We start from the raw sequence: 21,970 nt of genomic DNA, 5'->3' as shown, positions 1-21,970 counted from the left end.
AATTCAATAATTTCAACAATAAATCTATACTTGGCTTGGTATTCGTACTACCTGAAAAAGAGCATCCAAAATGATAGTTTTGGCTTCGGTTGGGCTTATTTTCCTTGTTTGTGTTCGTTCAGGTGTATACTTTTGAATATTACCCTTAAATTATATGTTCCAGTAAAGAAATACCTTTGTATTGTGCCTTCGCCGTAGGCAGCAAAGACGACAATATTCATTCTGTATATTTTCTAAGAATATTATGTGCATATATTCTTTTAGCTTGGTAGCATTATAAAGGTTTGCTTGCAATGTCTTGCATCAGTAAATATTCTACATGAGAGGTGCAAAGACTACAACTCTACATTTTTTTTATAAGAAGAGAAAAACTTTTTTAAAATAGCTTACAATGTTCTTACTCGAGTGAAACCATATTTGAAAAGGATCTGAATTACATTTGAATAAATCTGGAGCACTTACAGATTGGCATCCAGATCACAGACTTAACCCACTTTTCAGATTAAATACCAGTTTATAATAGTTTTCAAGATTATGCAAATCAAAGTTGCAATCAATTTTTCAATTCTTACATTTGGATTTGATATGATTTGTACCTTATTTTCAACTTTGATGATGAATTTTGTTACTTCATGAATGTGGATGAAAAAAAAAGTAAAATTTTTCGAAATCTGCCTTGGTTTTTGAAATATCGAAAGCTATATAATTAAAAAGTAATTTCAATTTTCGAGATTTGGAAAATTACTCCAGATATCGGAAAAGTTTTATTGGCACTTTTCGTCTTGAATTGTCAAGTTATAACATAATTCACCATCAAAATTGAATATATATACATATTTTTTAACTTGTGTCCCACTACCGTGCCCTTAAACCCTTAATTATTCGGGCACAATGAGTTTATTTCGTTTTCAATAATTTATTAAGGTTTAAACTTTAATTTGAATATTTTTTTTTTTAAAACTAGGAGAAATCTATGAAAACATATCTTCTTTCTATCATTTTACCATAAAACCAGTGTTTAATTTGCTTACTTTTGAAGGCAAATAAAAAATCAAGCTTTTTATTTACAGAAAGCTTCGTGCATTGCTTTATTTTCCGGTCAAACTTAATGTTTGAAATGATTATTTTATTAAGAAATCCAGACTTAAATTGTATTTTTTAGGAAGTATTTCCGCTCGCCTACATTGTACTATACGGTACATAATACGATAGTTGTAGACACCTATATGACTAGTTGCCTTTGTAAGTAATTTTTATTCTTGCACATTTATTATGTAGAAAAAAAAAACAAACAACGTCGAATATGGGTGGATTGTTACATAGATTTTCTCTATTTTCTTTCGACATTCCTTACACTAGAAATACAGAAAACATTTCTAGAAATAATATTCAGCATTTTTATTGTACTTTTTAATTATTTTGCGTTTGTATTCTTCAACATCGTAGAATTGGAACTCTCTCAAAACTTCTTTAAGATTTTTTGTCGAATGAAAAAATATAGAAAACTAAAAAAAAAAAAGTTATACGGGTACCAAATGACTTCCTTTACAACTGCAAGCTCAGATACAGAAAGAGGGGCAATTGGAGTTTTATCACTCCTCAGAATATTGAAGTCGATAGCTACTCTATCAGCAAGTTGCTCGCAAAACCTAGCCATTATGCATATTAATTTCTGACTCATACATAAGAAAAAATTTGAAGGGCGTATGTAAAAAGCAAAAAACTTTTATAAATTTAATCTCGTGGAATTTTTTTTATATTTGACGAAGAATTATGTAAATATTTTCATTAAAATAAAGATCAGAATGTAGTATAAAATTGAAAGCAACCGATCCACCTTAAATGAAATTCTGAAACATATTTTTTGGAAATATTCCCAAGTTTTTAGCAAATTGGGAAAACCAAGAATAAAGTTTTTCTCGAATATATTTTAGTTGAACTTTTTTGTTTATTTTAAGCAAGAAAACACACACTTTAAATAATACTGTGCAGTTTTCAAACATCCTTTATACGGGTAATTTTAAAATCAGCAACTCCAAAAGTATGATAATTTTTAATACCCGACGCGACAAAAAAGACTGGCTGGTTCGTTTTATGTTATTTTTTTTTTTTTGTCAATTTTAGTAGTTAGTTTAAAAAAAAAAAATTGCTACGTTAGAAAGTATTAGCAAAATGAAAAAAATTTTTATATATTATAAACCAAAGTTATAAATAATAATAATTTAGAGAGTATTTGGTCACTAATTCAAAACCAGATATAAAAAAAAAAAAAAAAAAACGTAGCCAACCAGCCTCGGTAATATGAATTTATTTGTTACCCTTTTTAAAAAATATGTTTGGTTGTCCAGAGAGCATCAGGTAATACACAAACGTAACAACATGTCTAATATGAAAATAAAATGTTGAAAACTATGGAAAAAAATAACTAATCGGAAAGTGATGAGATAGTTCCGTATCACTAAAGGGTTCATAGCCGGGATACATGTATAATTAAAAAAATGTTTTAGGATATAACAGGGAGAAAACATCTATTTTGTTAATAAAACTTGGAACAATTTTCATTCCAATGACAAAAATTAAACGAAGCCTCCATTGTGCTGAATGGCGGCCAATTGATTTTTTTCCATTAATTACTGGTAAAACATAAAGGATAATTTATATTAGATTGCAATTTCTTATAATAGAACAAATAATTTTATTTTGAACCTTTTTTTTAACCCCCGGGGCAGAAAGCGGGGTAAAATTTTGACCTCTGTATGTATGTGCGTCTTTCTGTCTGCCTGTCTGTGTGTGGCATTGTACCTGTGGATGAACCGCTTTTGATTTTTATATCAAAACTAATTTAATGAAAAGTGTTCTTAGCTATGTTTCAAGAAAATCAGATCAGTTTAGAGATAGTTACATGGAAAAACCGGTTTTTTGTCGGTTTTTTACAATTTTGTAGATTTCACTTGGTTATAAACCTAATAACATCGGCAATTTCAAACGTATAGAGAAAAAATGATGATCTTACAAGGAATATTGCAGATTTTGTAATTGTGAACCATGGGGCTGTCAAGTTTCTAGGCAGTATCTGTATCCAAACTGACGAAAGATGAGGGATTGTACTCTAAAGATTGGAGTTCGCAGAGCCCGTCGATCCTTGAAAATTATGCACATTTCTATGTACTTATTTTTCTAAGCATGTTTTGGTTAAGCGACAGACACGCTGAACATCTGGGCCTACAGTATATCATGATTATTCCATATGAGCTGCCACGGTGAAAAGGAGGAGACGATATTCCATTTTGTCTGCCATTGTCCAGCCATGAGGTTGAGTCCAAAGAATTCCTGGTGTGCTGAAATAGCTCTAAATGGTTCCTCATGTACTGACAGAGGATGGGCCAACACTCATTCCTTATCACAATGGACCCAATGGTCTACTTCTTCTTACCTCATGACAGCCACTCTTACCTAAGCTTCCTGTACTTCATGTGTTTACTCCGATAAATCAAATTTCTATGTTTATTCCCAGAAATCACATTACTATATCTATTCCGAGAAAAGTATTTTGTAAATACATTTCATACGGTATCCTTTATATATATCAGTTATTTCGAGTACAATCTCGTTGACTATTATGTATAGCATCATCACAGAACTGCATGGTTACAGAGTAGATGTTACGTACGTACCCACTCATTGACTGAATGATGCTATAATACAGATTGGTCCACTGATTTTTCTATGGTCGATCCACCTGAAACTATTATTTGTTTTAAATTTTTTGCAATAGCTTCAAGATCACGAAAGTTCAATCTCATCAGATACAATTTATTTCATTGCAACCTTTTGGTTGTTTAATATGGTATGAGAGCTGGCAACGATTCGAGAGTAGTTTTAAGACCACTGAATCGAATATTTGTTTCTTTATTGAATTCGATAAGGATGAAATACGTCTTCCCCAGAAAGTGATGCGCTTTAACTTACGTTAAAGTTAAAGTACTAAAATCTGCCTTTGTTTTCGAAACATCGAAAGCTAAATAAACAAAATTTTCAATTTTCGCTATTTTGAAAATTACACCAGGCATCGTAAAATTGTATTCTTATTTTTTGTCTTATATTGTCAAGTTATAATTCGATATAATAATTGAAAAGATATATTTTTTTTAATTTATGCCCTCTCGCCCGTGCTCATACATCCTCAATTAGTCGGGCACAACAATTTTTGTCTTGTTTTCAATAATTTATGAAGGTTTTTATTTAAAATAGTTTTTTTTTTTTAATTTCCACCGGCTAGTTTTGGAGAAATCTATGAAAACATATCATACATCTACCGTTTTCCCATAAGGTTTAATATGCTTACTTTTGAAGATATTTATTTATTTAATAAATCAGGCACCCCTCTCCCTTAAGTTTTCAGAATTGATTTAGCCTTAGTCCAACTTTATATAAAAAAAATCAAGTCTTTAATTGACCTAGCACTCGTACATCCTTAAATGGAAAATATAATAAAAACCCATGAAATACACTGTTCCATGTTGTTAGAGTATTAAGGTAGTTCCTCCGCGACAGTCCAGTCAAAAAGTTTTGGACTAATACTATCATTCAGTGCATTAACTGTGCTATGACTATTATACATATACCATATATTATTTTCACAAGACTGTAGTTACACACTAATTTATCTCCTATACGTATACAGACACACACTATGATATATACGTTTACCATTAGTTTCTATATCCTCTCTACAAAAAAACATCGCTAAAACGAGTTATTTATTTAAGTTTTTTATCGAAACTATATGGTAAATAATTTTTATTTTTTTTTATATATTTTCTAAATATAGTATTCTACATTATATTAGTTTTTCATAGAGATGGTGAACGTCATTCATTGATAAATAAATATAATATTTGTAAATTTGTGTATTTTTATACGCTTCTCCCATGTACACGTACAAATTGCGTCACTTTTAATTGCTAATATCTCATGTATGGCATGGTAAATCATCTTCTAATTTTAACAGCATGTGTATTATGAATTAAATATTTTGTATTCTGAGTTTTGAGAAATTCTTGAAATATCACTTTCGTGTAGGTACTACCTTAAATAGCCACCCTATATACAAGTATAATATAGATGCTATTACTTCACTGTTGTACAGTGCAAATAGTACTCTACTACACCCATCAACATCAACAATATTTTGATGATTATCTCTCATCTCTCATCTCTCGTATAAGTGGGTAATATCTCTTCATACAAACATATAATATTACCCATCTCTTTCTACTTACAGAGGTACACTTATAGCACCATACAGGCTGACAAAAAATTTAAGCACACACTTCTCTTTTTATCGCAATAAGATGCAAGATACCATCAGATAATAATCAGGACAACTTTCTCAAGCTCTTGCTCATTTTTCCAAATATTGAGTATTCTACGCCTTACCAAATTTTTCACTTGTTTCAAATAAGTCAAAGATTTGCACGCTAGCCTTTACTAAGCATTTTTTTCCTTATTGTTTCATATGATTTGTTCTAAGTTGCTGTAAAACACTGGGTATGTACGCAGGTGTTTCAAAATTGCCCATCATCATTGTTGTTGTTAGCCTACCCAAGAACTACGACCCTAAAATGTTTGAGACGTTGAACCTGTGGCCAAAAATTCACGCAAGCTTATACCCAAGTAAAAAAACAATGCTGTATAGTCTAAAATTCAGTAATGTAATGTTAGATTAGAGGGGCTGTCCTGGGATGGAAAACACTTTGTCCTTAGGATCCACGGTGATACCGAAAAGAGGGTTACCCTCTCCTTAGCAACTAGTCTAGGCAATATTTAGAGCTATTTAAGAACTTCAAGAGTGATTTGATGTCAAGGACTTGAGTGGTCGTCAAAAAAGACTGACTCAATTCGGTCCATCTTCTTTTGGCAAGAGCTGGACATTAACTGAAAAGATGAGGTAGCATTTCCTCGACCTTGCCACCGTGATAGATTCTACAATAGTAGACCTAGTTTTTCAGCGTGTCTGCCATCTAGCAAGTGCCGTTTGACAGCCGCAAAGAAGCCTTTTGAAGCGATTATGGAAGCTTTTTGAAGTGATATAAGATCATCGAAACGTTTATGATTGTACTCCGATCATATCTATTTTGTAGTACCAGAAATTTTTCAACCATTCCTATAATAAGAACTTGATGACGTCAAAATATTTGAAAAAATTGGTTTGAAGGAAAGTTATTCTAATTTTTAACATGTTGAAAATTTTGCATCACCTTGTAATATACTATATAAAATAGTACGTTTTTGTATATATTTTTATTGTAATATTCCGTCATAAAATTTATTTATAATTAAAAACAATTTTAATTATATTGAAAAACACAAAATACAAAATACAAAAACATAAAAACACAAAACTGAAAATAAAAAACTGAAAAACTCATTGAACACTCTTGAAAAATAATTATAATTAAAAATGGTATCTATCTACTCTCTATAAATAAATGAATGTTATTATTTTATTATTATCATTTTATTAATTGTTTAGAAAATTGTTTTGAAATTTATATTTTTATTTTAGTTTAATTTAAATTTTAATCTTATTAAAATACAATGATCTTTTGAAGTTTGATGTCTTTCTAGTGAGATTTTTAACCCTCGGTTAACAAAATAGGGATATTGTAATTTTAATGTGTTTGTGTACTTATCTGTGTGTTTATGTCTGGCATCGTAGCTCCTGAACGGATTTTGATTCTTTTTTTGCAAGGTAATATGATGGAAATGGTTTCTAGCTATGTTTCCACTTTGAGTTTATGGCTCCGACAAATAGGGATATTGTAACTTTAATGTATCTGTGTACCTATCTGTGTGTTTATGTCTGGCATCGTAGCTCCTATACGGATGAACCGATTTTGATGTTTTTTTTTGCAAGATAATATAATGGAAAACGTTTCTAGCTATGTTTCCATTTTGAGTTTATAGCTACGTATCCGTTACAACTAGAAAAGAGGAGATGACCTTCAAACGACTATAACATAGCTAAAAACTTTGTCTTGAAACATATATTCTAGGATATGGCACGTAAAAAAATTCATGAACCCTAATTTTCTGTCACGTGGAAAAGAAGCATCTGAGTCAATGTGGAGCATTTTCTCTCATAGAACATATAAATGATAGAGCGGTCATATTCGAAATAAAGGGGAAAGGGAAACGAAATTAGTAGAAATTTTCGACACTGTCGGCCCCCTTCTTACACTTGTCAACCGTTTTTAGTTTTTAAGCCTTTATTGCAATTCATATTTGATTCTTGACCAACATTTGAGCCACTTTGAACATTTTTAGTCCAGATTAAACATAATTGAGCATAAAATTGCCTATTTAAAAAAAAAAAATGTATATTTGCTTTCACAGTTTTAAGTAACCAAATGTTTCATTTACTTTAACTACTCCGTTTGTTCTATAAATACGCCAGAAAAATCTCTTTTTGGTTAAAGACTGCTTTATTTGGAATCCTGAGGGATATAAAACTACATTTTGCAAGCAAAACAAAGTTGTGCTACCTCCGTAATAGGTTAAAAACTGGAAAAAGTGCGACAATCTGGAGCACAACTTTTTTTTGCTTGCAAAATGTAGTTTCCCATTCTCTAATTCCAAACAAAATGAAGGAAGTTATAAATCGAGTTTTGAGATTTTAATATAGAATTATTTTTAATGTTAGAATTACTTTTGACTGGCGTAAAAAGTATTTTTTTTTAATACGGAAAGTAGAATTTTTCAAAATGAACTTTATAAAACCATACGTGTGTACACAGTAACTAGCATTAATAATACTCTTTTAAAAAAATTTTTACAAGTATTTACATGTCCGTGTTCGCCAACAACATATATTGATACTGGTAAAAAACATATCGAAAAAAACAAGAAGATACATTCAAACAACATACAACAGCCAACAAAAAAACAGGTCAAATTCTATATTTATATTTGCACAGAGGTCTGAATATATGTATTGGTTGTATTCTAAAATAAAAAGGGCGAAGTAATTACCGGTCCCCAGATTTTAGAAATTATTTGCCCAAAAAATGCAGTTATTTGTCCCAGAAAATTATGTCCAGCAAAAGAAAGGCTCGATTTTTTAATGAATCGAAGCTTTCCAATAGTTTTTGTATGCGTGTTTTAAAGTTTTTCTGCTTCTCGTGAAATAAAAATAATTTTTTTTTTACTTTCAGGGAAGAAGAAAAATGTTGATTGTGTTTCTCTCCCAAAAATTTACTCGTAAATTACTCAAAATTTCTCTACCAACAGTTTTTACTCACGATTTTTACTTTATGCATGTTCGTGCTTAAATTGTTCCATTCACGTTGTAAAATTTTAAAAATCTAAGAAATAGATAAAAAACCACAAAGAATATGTTTAAAGACTTGTTGTAAAGTTTCATTAAAATCGGTTCAATAGTTTTTTCGTGAAAGCGTTGCAAACAAACAAGGATACACACTTTCACATTTATAATATATTAGGAAAGGGTATGTGCATTCGAATTGAAGTCACCTATTTGCATAAAATCTGCTGCAAAATCCTTTTTTTTAACACTCAATACAAAAAATAAAAATTCTATATTGTCGAGTAGGTACATATAATGAACTTTTTTCGTTGTACAATAGTCTTTTATTCACTAATTTTGAAACGCTTGATATTAAATTTTCAAGGAAATGAACACAGTCATATAGTCAATATAAAATTTTTAAAAATCGATTTTTTTATTATTTAAAAAAAATGCAATTAAACAATGCATTAACTATGAGAGCACACGGCTACCCAATACCTCACAGGAAATCTTTCTGTGAATTTAACACCCGATATGAACTTTATCTGTAACAAAAAGGCAATCAATCAATATGTGGGCTAGATATACAAAGTTCTAAATCTTTAGAGAAATCGTTTGTTTCTAAAAAATAGTGGTGTGTTTTCTAATCTTGACAATAGTTTTAAAAAACCGCTTTCGAATTCTTCATCCCTGCCCCATTTCAATAAGAAAAAAAAAATGGCAACAAAAATATGAAATAATTAAAGTAAACTTTTCGTGACATGGTTAGCTCCAACATGGTTGTTCAAAAATGCAATATTTAATGAACTGTATCCGTCCGTTTTTTAAGAATGTAATCATTAATATATTCTGTTTTTTTTTTTTTTTTTTTTTTAAATTAGGTCTTCGTTTCCATTTTCGCCGTCTTCACTCATAAAATGAATAATAAATGAATAAGAACAAACGCACTTTAAATCAAAATTCAATTAAGTTAATGAAACTAATTTAAAATTACAATCAATTAATAAAAAAATATATATATATATAAAAAAACAACAACAAAAAAAAAAAAACAAGATGTTTATTCTCTTCATCGGCATAAAGTACTCGGTTTTTTTTAACCGACTTCAAAACTGGAATATCTATTTAAATATTATAAGTGAAATTTTCAAATTTTAAAAAACCCCGACAAATTTTTACGCAACCCTAAACTTGCACTTGAAACATATCTAAGAATTCTCTCCATTAAATTACCTTTTTCCTAACTGAGCCGAGAATAATGGCCAATTTTTTAGTTTATTCGGGTACAGAACTCTAAACTCGCACTTAAAGCTTAGCACTAGAACAGACTCCATTAAATTACTTTTCATACGAACCCAAAAAAATCAAAATCGGTTAAATTCAAAACCATCCGTTTAGGAGCTACGATTCCACAAACAGACAGGTAGACAGACAGGCATACAGACACATAGCGGTCAAACTTATAACACCCCTTTCTTTAGTTCGTGGGTTATAAAATATACACTTCATTCTAACAATAACGATTTAGTGCTCTTATAGTAACTGGGATCCAAAAACAATTAGCATCAAGCAATTTTTCTATGTTTCGAGTCAAAATTACATTAAAGAATAAGTTTCGACAAATTTCGAAACAAATTTTTTGTGGTTTTTCCGATTTTTATAAGGAGTAAAAAAGTTAGGAAAATCAATAAAAATACTTTGTTCTATTTGGGGATAGATTATTTTCTAGAGTAATTTTGACACAAATAATACCAAAATCGGTTCCCTCTGATAATTGGTCGATATTTTGATATCTCCAAAACTATAAAAGATAGGTAGTTAAAAATTTGCAGGTAGCTTCAACGAACTAGTGGTCTTGTAAAATTTTCAAACGACGATATAAAATTTTAGTAAATACGACAAATAAATGACGACCGAAAGGTAGCCATAATTGTGTTGGTTTTTTAAATTCTTCTAATTTATTAAAAAAAAAATTATGCTCAACACTTTCTATACAGGGTGTTTTAACAGTTAACTCAGTCGTTTGTTTCTTTTCACTTGAAAGTTTTTAATTAAGGACAAGCTTTTTTTGTTCTAAAGAGTATAGAAAATAATTATTTATATGAATGACTCATAAATGACAATTTGTAAAAGCTTGAGGAAGTCGAAGCGAATCATCCTTGATATTTTACATTGAGCGCTTCAAGCTTTTACCTGTGATGTATGAGTGACTCCTAGAAAAAATTATTTGTTACTTTTTAGTTCCTTTAAAATATATTTTTATGAAAAATTTTTGAATCCGTTTCTATTTTCTACATTTTTTCTTTACATTTTTGTAATAAATAAATATTAAACGCTTGTTTTAATTTGTATCGTGTTGTTTTTTTTTTAAATTTTATTTTATGCAGCATAAATTTTGTGTTTTATTTTAACGAGTACAAGTAAGGGCTTTAAAATGACTGTAAGGCGTATGGATAGCTCTAGCTATACGTTAAAATATATATATATATATATATATATATATATATATATATATATATATATATATATATATATATATATATATATATATATATACATACATTCTTTATGGTAATAATTTAGGTATCTGGTGGATACTTGTGTTTTATTAGATTTTTATTTAAAACAGACAATGAAGATGAATATACGAAACAGAAAAATATCTACCACCTAACGATTACGATTATATGCAGATGGGGCACTATAGACAAAAAACGTTCACCATCGAAAACTTCAGCTTTTTGAAAGTGTTCAAAAGTACAAACAATATCATAAAAGATAGCAATATCTTGTAACTTCATTCAAAATCGTTTCGTAAAAATCAAAAATTGAAATTTTAACAAATTGTGAATACCAAATGTTTACGAAAGGCATACATTTTTGATAATGTTGCTCTAAATCTTGTAGATTAAAAAGTAAAAAAATCTTCTACTTTTAAAAATTAAATCTCCATTTCGGTAAATTACATCTCCTAAATATCTTAATTTAAACAATTGAAAACAAACAATTGACTGAGTTCATTGTTGAAATACCATGCATAGTCAGTGTTGATTTCTTTATCACATAACACATACAAACATGTGACACATACATAACTGATATCAAGTATAGTACATATTATAAAATTTCCGACTAATTGGCGCCCTCACGGGTAAACAGTGATGTTTACGAAAAAATGTTTCAAACAAAAGTTGTTTAATTTTTGATAAGGAACATTTTTTACATTTAAACTTTTGTTCTATCTCTAACGGTTTACAAGATGGGTCCTACGGACACAAGACCCAATTGACCTATGATGCTCATTTACGAACTTGACCTCACTTTTTACGTCCTGAGTACGCTGTAAAAATTTCAGCTAGATATCTTTTTTCGTTTTTGAGTTATCGTGTCCACAGACGAACGGACGGACGGACGGACAACCGGAAATGGACTAATTAGGTGGTTTAGTGAACACCTATGACAAAATTTTTTTCCTAGCATCATTATTTTTAAGCGTTACAAACTTGGGACTAAACTTAATATACTATGTATATTTCATATATACATGGTATAAAAATGGGTTAGATAACTAAACGGTGGCTTAAAAAAAGTTATGAAATTCCTCAGGCATGAGACATTGATATTCATCACCTAAGCGTTAAATTATAAGAGATACTTAGCTCATACTATCATCTTTTCAAGTTTTCTGGACATATATTTTGTCAATATTCACAATACACCGTTTTTCTACCGAAATTTCTACACCATGTATCCAGAAAAAGCCTTTTCCGATATTTAGTTTCAGTGATTATTTTAACATTATCTTCTGTTTGATATGAAGTCGTGTATTTTAACTTGGACCACCCTGTATAGATGTTTAAAATTGTATCTTCACAACTAAATTCTAAACGATATGATACACGTTCATACTTTATCAAGAACGTTTTTCTGTTAATGTTTTTAAAGACATTACGATAATTTTTATTACTGTTTTACGCTAGTGAATTATGTCACGCCATTAAAGTTTTTTTTTTTATATTTTAAATGACTCAGGCGTTTCTTCTTGTATCATCATCATTATATTTAAATATTTTTTTACAATAATTATTTTCCGTCTACAACAAAACAAAAGGCATTTATTTAATTTGTGTGATAATTAATGTTAAATTGATTTTTTATTTACTAAAACTACCTCCTGATTTTATTAGGTACATACTTTAAGAATTGGGTAATGATGTTTTGTCATATTTATTGTTTTCACGGTAGTTATATGATGTTTTTAACCTGTATTAATTTATTTTTACTTCCGTGTGCATAATAAAGTTAGTGCAGATACAAATAAATTTCGAGTTTTGAGAACTGTTCCTCTCTTGCACGAATGCATTAAAAATCCTCGATTTTTAGAATGGAATAAAAATATATGACTACCATCGATTTCAATAATAATATAGAAGAGACCCTCAACATAAAATCAGGTACCATACCTCCTAAACAGGCGAACCGATTTTTACTTGTTTATTTGTTTGAAAGATTATTTCATCAAAAGTGTTTCTAGGTATTTTTTTGTGAAAATCTGCTTATCCGTTAGAAGATAAATACCTCGTTTTTAGTTTTAATTGGGTACGTAGCCCTAAACTTGCACTTGAGACATAGGTAAAAACACTTTCGGTAAAATTACGTTTCCAGCAAAAAAATACTTTCCTAGGTCAAAAGACAGCTACGCCCCTGAATAACTCCTTTTTTCAAATCTCAAAAGAAAGATATTTTTAATTATAATTAAATTAGAGCGTTTCTTCATCTAGAGATGTAGAAGTTATTTGATGTTTTGTGAATTTTTTGTTAGCAATGGTAGTCATATGATGTTTTAAAACAAAACCTACATTAATTTGTTATTTATATTTTACACAATTATTTGTGTACATATATGTATACGAATTTTTGGTTTTTGGTCGGTTTTTACCTTAAAGGTGTTATATTAATATTTACATATTAAAATGTATAATAATTCGATTTTTTTTTTAATCCAATGTTGTCAACAATTTACATGCAAATTAGATTTGTAACGCTATATAGCAGAATATTCTCTTTATAGGTATGGAATGGTTTGTAAAAAAAAAGGATTACGAATAGGAAAAGTAATTCATAAAAAAAAAAATATCCCTTCATGAAAATCAAATTTCATATTAAATTCATTGCGAAAAATAAAATTTTTTCTAAAATTTTCAAACAATCTTCGTTTGAAAAGCATTTTGTGCCATGTATTTTCTTCCCTTAAATTTTCAGAATTTATTTAGACTTTGTCAAATTTCATATAAACAAAATCCAGCCTTTTATCCAAAATGGCCCTGGAGCTCGTATTTCATTAACCAAAATACTACTTTTTTTAAGTTATAAAAGATTAAAGGAAAGATTTTTTTTTTTAATTCCTAATTTTCTATTATCAGTTCTTAAAAGAACTATAAATAGATCTAGTGACTAAAAGGTTAACTTGAACGGTAATCTACCCACTGGTGATCACCTTAATATGCTTAAACTAAGTATATGAAGAATAGCCTTAATCTAGTGATAATGTTAAATAAAACTAAATTTTAAATCTAGCACATTTTGACTGTTTAGTCTGTTCACAATGACTGTTAAAACCTAAATTTTAAATCTAGCACGTTTTGTCTCTTTAGTCTGTTCACACTGTCACACTTGTCCAAGAGTTTGATCACTTCAGAGTTTGGATGCTGCTCAATGCGTGTCAGGTATCTATCACTGAAACGCGCAATTTCTTCACGCACTGTGGTCACTTCGAGACTTCGGTGAATATCGTCATTACGTACATACCACGGGGAATCACTAATTGTTCGTAACACTTTTGATTGAAATCTTTGCAGGATTTCGATATTACTATTGCTAGCACATCCCCATAGCTGAATGCCATAGGTCCACATAGGTTTAAGTATTGTTTTATACACTAACACTTTATTGTTCAATGATAGCTTAGAATTTTGACCCAAGAGCCAGTACAAATTAGAAAATTTCAAGTTTAGCTGTTTTCTTTTCGACCAGATGTGTTTACGCCAAGTAAGTCTTCTATCAAGGTGTATACCTAGATATTTGACTTCATTTGACTGTGGAAAACAGACACCGTTCATTATAACAGCTGGACACGTTCCTTTCCTCAAAGTGAACGTTACTTGAACGGATTTCATCTCATTAACTTGAATACGCCACTTATTCAACCAATGTTGTATTTTATCGATACTTGTCTGCAGTTTTTGAGTAGCTGAATTTGAATCTACATCAATCGATAGGAAAGGAAAGATGAAAACAAATTTTTCGTTTTAGTCATCAACATTAATTTGAAACTTCTTTCAACCTTTGGTAAGGGAAATTCAATTTCATATGAAAGCTATGCATGTTTTGAAGACCTACATGATAGTTAAAGGGGTAATGTTTATTAAAATTTACCTCAATATAAAAGAAGTGTCTAACTAAGCCGTATTGAAACGATAAGCATTTTTATAAATTAGAATTAGGTTTTATAGAATTGCATATTTTATTTGTATCCATATAAGTATATGATTATGTAAATACGTATTCTATAATATGATATGATTTTACTAATTATTATATAAAAATATAGATTATTCTAATAACAATTTAAATATAATTATTATACAATGCACTGCACTTGTATAAAATAATAATATTAAACTTTATTTTTAACTATCTTTTAGAAAATGATTGATCTTTCAACCTGAAAAACGAAATAAAAAATTTTTTAGCTCGCGCTGAAATTGGCTAGGCTAACAAAAAATTGGGCTGTATAGGAATCGTATATCAAGAAAGTTACAAAACCTATTTTGTCAATATTCGCTTAAATAATTAATATAGTGACACACTTGGATGCTTTATTTTTTCGCTCTCTTCTTGGAAAGGTCAGAAATGTCTTTTACGATTATGTGAAAAAATTTTCGGCAGAAAGGTTAATAGTAGGTAAAATGCTAGTCGATAAAAGAAAAATCGAAGATGGTTAATGACCAATTCGATAAAATTCAATTTTTTTTTTACTTGTAAATTTTGTTTTACCTTTCGTGAGGTTTCTTTTGCCATTCGTAGACAGGGCATATTTTTATCTGAGTATCACGGCTCGAACTTGCATTTTCTCACGTTTCAGATTTTCTGTGTGTCCTTACAAAATCGTAGTTGCCTCAAAAAGTGGAAATCGAATTTTCCTTTATTCACAATGAAACTTTCCAATGCGGCACATTTGCGGGAAACCAGGTAAAGACATCTTCACCTGTCTAACGGTATATGATAGGATAATCTCAAACTTCCTCCACACTCCCGCGATATAACATAAGATTGGGAAAGGCTCAGAATGTGGATGTGATACTTGTGTGTCATCGCCTTGCTTTACTTTGCTTAAAAGTAGGTTATTTATATCCTAGTCAAGGACAACCCGAGGAACCCAGACGAGTACAGGAGAGCTGCATCTCCGTATTCGCGTGATTATTTGTGCAGTTTAGTTCAAAAGTTTGATTATAGCAGCATATGCCACTCCAATGTCAGCCATTGCAATGCGATTTTTGCGAAGTAAGACGAGTGAGGTAGTTGGTGGTGCACGTTAGCTTATTTAGGAGAATATATATTTGGAGGGAAGCTGTGCAAGAGTATGGATTAGAGGTTATGATATATTTAGGTGTATGTTTCTAGCATTTTTGAATCTTTGCAATCAATACCATAGTTTTTCTGGAAAAATTGGTCTGACTCGTAAAGATGGTATTCACTACAGCTTTGTAATAATATGAATATCCTATGTATATATAAAATAAAACATTATTTAAACTATTAGTTTTATTAAACCATTAACTTTGAATATATCCAGATGTGTTCTGTATATATTCCGTTGGATATATTCAAGTTAACTTAGAACTGGAATGAATTTACTACAGACTTACAGTTCAATAACTCTTACTAACCAACCACAACATACATATACAAGTTAAAAAGGTGTACGAGTTTTATAATAACAACTAGTCATGTTTATATTAGGTAGAATTTTTATTATAATTACAATTTTAAAATAGTACTGGAAAAACTGTTTTTCAAGTTACCTCTGTGTAGTGGATACAGTGAAAAATCTATCTCTTGTGGTAACGCAGCGAGAAACAATTTAATAAACCAAGGGTGGTCACATTGAATGTTGACGATAGGATTATGTTTTTCTGCAAATTCCTTATGCCCCTATGGCTTCCCATGGAGTAGCAAAAAGGTGAGTGAGCAACGAGAATGTTGAGTTCATACCTATGGTCTTTCGTCTGTTTTCGCCCCGCCTTGTCCAGCCTCGCTAAAAATGCGGTTTTTGTACTCGAGTCAGACGCAATACGAGGAGTACATGCGAGTTCAGACGAGTATCATCTCCCCTTTCCCGTGATGACTTTTGTATGTCAGTAGCTATTTGGCTTGTATACCCTTATTGAGAGTATATATGTCCTTGTATGAATGTATGCTCAGAGAGCTACCGTACCTGTTGTCGCCGCTTTGATATCAGTCTGAGTAATGAAATACTTGCAAAGTAAGACGATAGAATGATGGAACGTGCTTCTCTTCGATTTTGTCATGGCAAAAGAACGACTGAATCAGAGATTGAGTCAGGCAGGAGAGATTGCAATCAATCAGACTATGAAGTTTATTTCCGTGCGAACGCTTAATTCTCAAGAACCGAACCTCTGATCTTTTGTAGGCTACAGTTTATATCTATTTATAAATTTTAAACTATACTCAGAGGTTATGTGGAGTTTGTATCAGATTTTTCATTTTGACTTTAAAAATATTCTTTATGAAAAATTACTATTACAAAAATAACATAAACTTTCTTCTTTCGCAATCTAAAACGTTTAGATAAGTAAATTTTTATGAAAGAAAATAAAGGTATTTTCTCTCTTGAGAGTTTTAAATATATTCTACAAAACGTTACTTAAGTTTAATAATACTCACTAATTGTTCTCACAAATTTACTGCAATTTTCATAAATATCTCGAAATTATTTGTAAAAGACAATATACAATTTTTCCAAAAACTTTAATGTGTATAAGAAATTTAAATGTTAAATAAAACTTACTAAGAAATAATCAACTTTTGTCATAACTATGGATCTTACGCTAATATTTTATTACGAGTATTTTCAGACACTTTAAGAGACTCTGTCTCTATACCATACTAGCATTGTAATAAGCGCCATTCATTACTTTTTTACTTAAAATGAATGCATATAAGGAAACCATAGTAATTTACAACAATGTTGTTCAAATACATGAGTGAACTTAGTTATCGTTCATTAATTTTTCAATCATTAAATTATTCATGAAATAACGCGATGTAGAAGAATTCATAAACTCGTCATGTCATAATTCTTCATTTTAAGATTTTGAGATGGACGATACTTATCATTATTAGAAAGTTTCACCGAAAGGGTGCTTTATAAAATGCTTGGCTCATACTAGCAACTTCGTGAGTAGCTTCCTTCTTGCGAGACTACCAAACTTCTCTCTACGACTTCCTTCGGGAGTTTTCAAATGAACATGATAACGGCATATTTAAGCTATAGCCCTGAAAAAACGGAACAAGGAATTTGTCGGACACTATGACCAAAAATACTACAGGACGGCATGTTTGAGGTGGTAGGCAAGCCTATCTGTGCAGTATTTTTACCAGACAAATTATTTTATTTTTTAATAACTTTTAATGTTATCAGGTGGTTATAGTGTCCGACAAATTCCCTGCGTTTTTCAGATCGATAGCTTAAATATGACGTCATCATGCCCATTTAAAAAAAACTCAGCACTTTCGAAAAAAGTCATACAGATTAGTTCGGTAGACTTGGAAAAAGGAAACCACTAACGAAGTCTGAAGCATGTATTAATCATTTAACAAAGCATCCTTTTTGTCCCATGGCCATGGTCTCATCATGATTCTAAGTGCTCATAATCAGTCTATCATCAATTTAGCTGAAACTTATATCTTCGAAAATTCAATTCGACTATGAAAAGAAAATTGTCAAGGAAGTATCGAAATTCTAATATGAGTAATTGACTTTTCATTATAACTTTTTGATCGACTATTGATGAACATATAAACACTTGATTTAGCGAATAATAAATTATCTTAATTATTTTTGTTTTAAACAAAAACTGCATGTTATTTCAATTTATTTATTCAACGAGAGTCGATACGCATATAATCAATGATAAACATTAAATTTAAAAGATAAAAAGTAAACTTTTAAGCCCCCGTTTGTCTTCTATTTTTCATATTTTTGTGTAAATATATTTACATTCGCTAAGATTATGAACTTTTTGATAAAACAGAAGGGGTGGTTTATTACATAGATAATATGTACCCTTATATAAAATCTATTCATCCATATTTATTTACATAGATAACGGTTGAATAAAATACATATAGTATTCTTTTTTTTTTCTACTTTGATCATTTAATTCTCATGACAATATCTGGTATAAAAATTTATCTGTGTATAAAATTGTATTTTTATATTGTCTTGTATATTCCCTGATGGCTGTCCTGGGGTGTCTGGCATTCTGGTAGCCACAGGACGACAATAATGGTGAGAAATTTTATGTGGATATGACTATGTTAGTATCAGTGTGGACGCCATACTGATTTGACCATTGAGGTTACAGTAACATTGGCAATAGGTATGGCGGGTGAGTTAACCAGTATGGGTGACTGGCCCATATTGGTTGATATCACAATACTTCTGGTGGATAGCCGTATTCAATACAGTTATATTTTTTAACTAGAATATATGTAACAACTAAAACCAATTAGAAATACTTTCTGCTTAGGCTTAAGAAACAACAATAAATGAAGATTACTTTTCGTAATCGAATATTTAATCTAATCCAGAAGTAAATTGTACAACCGGCAACGTTGAACAATGTACTACTGTAATGTGGCCTTGTACTGATTACTATGCCGTATCAGCAGATGGGATGCATCGTAGCGTTGTCAAATTTACTGCACTAATACAACTACTATTTGGATAACTCTATTTTCTCTCTTTCTTCTCAGGTATCACGTTCGCTCTCACTCAAATAGAAATATCTTAAAATAAAAGGGTACGATTATGGTTACTCTCTGCTGTCTTCCTAAAATTTAAAAAGATGTGCGTAAAACGAAAACGTCAAGTAGTTTTCGAAACGTTCTCATATTAATTCAATAGAGGATAATCCTGATGTCAAATTTGCCATATTACCCATAAAAATGTAAAACTAGACTTGATACCATGACAAAATTTGAAAGTGAAATGAAAAATGGTTAAAAACGAAGAAACTATAAGCATTTAAAGATTGCATTTGAAGGTTGCCCATCTCACTTTAGCAAAAAAAAGTTTTATATGTAATCTCTATGGCAATACCCACGTATAACGTCACTAGTGGGAAGATTCTTACCTTGTTTAATTAGGAATTTTAAACGTTCATATGTTGCATACATATAATTATAGTTATTAATGCTACATGTGGGATAAGTAGCAAATAATCTGACAGTCGTGGTGTTGCGGCGTGAGCGTAAGGTTATGGGACATTCTTATGAAGACGAGTGTGGTAGATGTCGCTACGAGCCGTAGGCGAATTGCGACATCCACACGAATCTTCATAAGAATGTCTCATAACCTTAGAGCGAATGCCGTAATCACGACTGTCATATTTGCTACTTATTCCGCAAGTAGCATTCAATACTTTTTACAACAATCGCTCGGGAAGTTGACTTTGAGAGAAATTTATCAATTTGAGAAATGATTTATTTACTTATTTTAAATGTAAATTATGTTAAAATATTAACATAAATTATTTAGTATATTATGATTTTCATGTTATTATCGCGGCGTCAGATGGCGTGTCAGTAGTTTCTAGTAAAGTGAGAAACGTAATACAGACAGTATCCGTGAGGTTATATTTTATAGTAGTATAGTGTATTAGGAATCTGTGCAGTTATGTAGTCTATAACCGAACATGTGCGTTTATGAAACACATATAGTTAAGTATGCGATTATTGTGTATTTTGAAGGTGACATACAGCGCTCGAAAAGTCTACTTCTCGAGCGGGCGTTGTAAAAAAGATTTTTAAAATACAATTTAATTTGTATGCACGTCCAGTTAGAATTCTTTTCCTGAAGTGATACAAAAAATGTAGTCCGATCTCCTACTATATTGAGAGAAGTACCATTGAACCGTCAATACACCTGTTCTTTTTCAACGTGTTTCAGCAAGAACACACACGTAACAGATTGGAATATATAGAAAATAGATATGTAAAATAAAAAGTATATAAAGACACAAAACAAAAAACAACACAATATCAAATAAAAGCCATTAAACTGATAAAAATCTATTAACCAAATATTAAATTTCGGTATATATCAAACATAGAATAGTTATGCAATAAATATAGATTCACTTCATTCTGTGATACAGTGATACAGTGATAGATAGCTTTATTGATATTTATATAACTTTTTTTTATTTTATATAATATGTGTATGTATGTATTATTTACCAGCAAATAATAGGAAAAAGACTGTATGTACTATAATAATGATAAAACTTTTTGTTTAAGAGGGTGGGGTTGAATTGATATGGTACTTTGAATTTAACAAATAATACGCTATTAAGCGAAAACCTGTTGAAAACTGAAACCAATGTGCATTTTCTGAAACAAAATGATCCGAACAAAAATGAAATTATGGAAGAAAATGATACAAATATGAAATTCAAGTATTGTTATAACCACAAAATACCATTAAAACCCTCAAGTCTTTTAAATCCTTATTGCAGTTTTTACTTTTTTTCCCTTAAAAATTTGAGCAATTAAAATTTTTTTAGACTATATTTAACATATTTTTGTAAAAAATTGTCAATATTTTTCAATTTATAGGCTTTATTGATGGTTTTACTGGCATTTTGTGATTAAATAATTGAATGAAATATTTATATTATTTTCTGTCCACAATTTTATTTTTGTATTCGATATTTTCAATATAAACAACAAAATACTTTAAAAATCAGCAAAAATCGATACATATGTGTATATATAGGAATTATAATATACTGGGTGGTCCATTTTAATCAATATTCCTAAATATCTCGTTTTGTAGATAACCAATCAAATGTAACTTAAACAAAAGTTGCACAGTTTGATGGGGGACATAATGTTCTGACATCGGATTGGACCCAGTTCTTCGGGTATCTTTAATAGTCAATTTACATACTAAACGATTAGATATAAAATAGTTCTTTAGATTAAAAAATTGATCTTCATAAAAAACTGCCAATTTTTGTTTAAAATATTTTGCGAAAAACGTTAAAAATATATTATTATTGCATTTATTCGAAAGAAAATACACTTAAAGTTTATTGATAATTGTAGGTCAAAGACATGGACACACGCAAATGTCCCCTATTGCTCTTAACAACTTTTGACGAGTGTGTTTTCTTTGGCAATAACAATTTTTCTAGACAGAAAAGGCACAAAGTTTTGAATTAATCCTCATGTCAGGGATGTATAATCTGTTTTTATTGGATAATACTCAACCAACTCTACATAACATATTACTTAAAAGTTTACTTGGTTTATAAAAAATTAGATGTTGGTGGAATAATCTGAATAAAA

Source organism: Chrysoperla carnea, chromosome 1, assembly GCF_905475395.1.
Source record: "Chrysoperla carnea chromosome 1, inChrCarn1.1, whole genome shotgun sequence".
Classification (NCBI taxonomy): domain Eukaryota; kingdom Metazoa; phylum Arthropoda; class Insecta; order Neuroptera; family Chrysopidae; genus Chrysoperla; species Chrysoperla carnea.
The sequence above is the reverse complement of the archived record's forward strand: the minus strand, read 5'-3'. Positions refer to the sequence as shown.